The sequence below is a fragment of the Elephantulus edwardii genome, unplaced genomic scaffold (assembly GCF_000299155.1).
Source record: "Elephantulus edwardii isolate Elephantulus edwardi_28Jun2011 unplaced genomic scaffold, EleEdw1.0 scaffold00037, whole genome shotgun sequence".
Classification (NCBI taxonomy): domain Eukaryota; kingdom Metazoa; phylum Chordata; class Mammalia; order Macroscelidea; family Macroscelididae; genus Elephantulus; species Elephantulus edwardii.
In genome coordinates, this window is record NW_006399787.1 from 20,729,370 (window position 1) to 20,730,855 (window position 1,486).

The following is a 1,486-nucleotide window of genomic DNA, read 5'->3' on the forward strand; positions in this document are numbered from 1 at the left end:
GCAAAAATCTTAAATGATCCAGGAAGTGTCAAAAGGAAATGGAAGGAATATAGAGTCACTGTACCCAAAAGAACTAGCTGGCATGGAGCCATTTTAGGAAGTAGCATATGACACATAAGGAAGAAGTTCAAGTGCCCTGAAGGCATTGGCAAAAAAATAAGGCCCCCCAAATTGATGGTATACCACTTAAGATGTTTCAACAAACAGATGCAGGCCTAGGAGTGCTCACTAGCCTAGCCCAAGAAATTTGGACCAACTGACTGGAAGAAATCTATTTTTGTTCCCACTAAAAAAAAGTGGGGGGAATTAAACAGAGTGTGTAAATAATTGAGCAATATCATTAATATCATATTCAAGTAAAATCTTGCTGAAGATTAATAAAAACCAGCTGGAACAGTACAACAAAAGGAAACTTCCAGAAATTCAAGATGGATTCAGAACAAAATCATGGTAGGAGAGATTCGACTACTCATGTCAGATGGATCTTAGATCAAAGTAGAGAATTCTAGAAAGGTGTTTACTTGTGAGTTTTTATTTATCACTTGTGTTTTATTGACTATTTATAAGGCATTTGACTTTGTGGATCATTACAAATTATAACTAACATTGAAGAGATTGGATGTTTTAGAACACTTCATTGTGCTCATGAAAAACCTATGCATTACAGAAAGCTGTTGTCTGAGTGCAATGGAATACTGCATGGTTTAAAACCAGGGAAAGACATAAGGGGTTATAGCCTTCCTCTATACCCATTCAAAGGAGCTCTGGTGGCCTACTGATAAGGAGCTGCACTGCAATACCAAAAGGCATGCTGTTTGAATCCATTAGCTACTCCATGGCAGAAGGATGGGTAATCTCCTCCTGTGTGACTTACTGTTCTGAAAACTTGCTGGAGGGTCAACTATAAGTCAGTTCTGATTCAACAGCATATAACAACATACTTATTCAATCAATATGTTGAGCAAATAACTTGAGAAAATGGTCTTATGAAGAAGAATGTGGCATCAAGATTGGTGTAAGACTCATAAATAACCTGTATTATATAGATGACACAACCATGCATGCAGAAAGTAAAAACTGGAAGCACTTACCTGCAGAAGATCTAAGACTACAATATGGATTGTATTTCAACATCAAGGAAACAAAAACCTTCACCACGTGGACCAATAGCCAGTATTATTATAGATGGAGAAAAGATTGAAGTTGTTAACGTTTTCTTTGTACTTGTCCCCACTATCAACACCCATACTAACAGCAGTCAAGAAATCAAAAGATGTGCTGCATTGGAGAAACCTGCTGTCAAAGGCCTCTCCAAAGTGCTGAAAAGCGGAGCTCTGGTAGCCTAGGAGCTCTGGTGGCCTAGTGGCAAGGAACTGCAACTACACTTCCAGAGGAGCATGGTTCAAATCCATTGGGGAAGGAGGGACAATCTTCTCCTGTACCAGTCAGATCTGATTTGACGGTACACTCACACAAAAATAAAAAA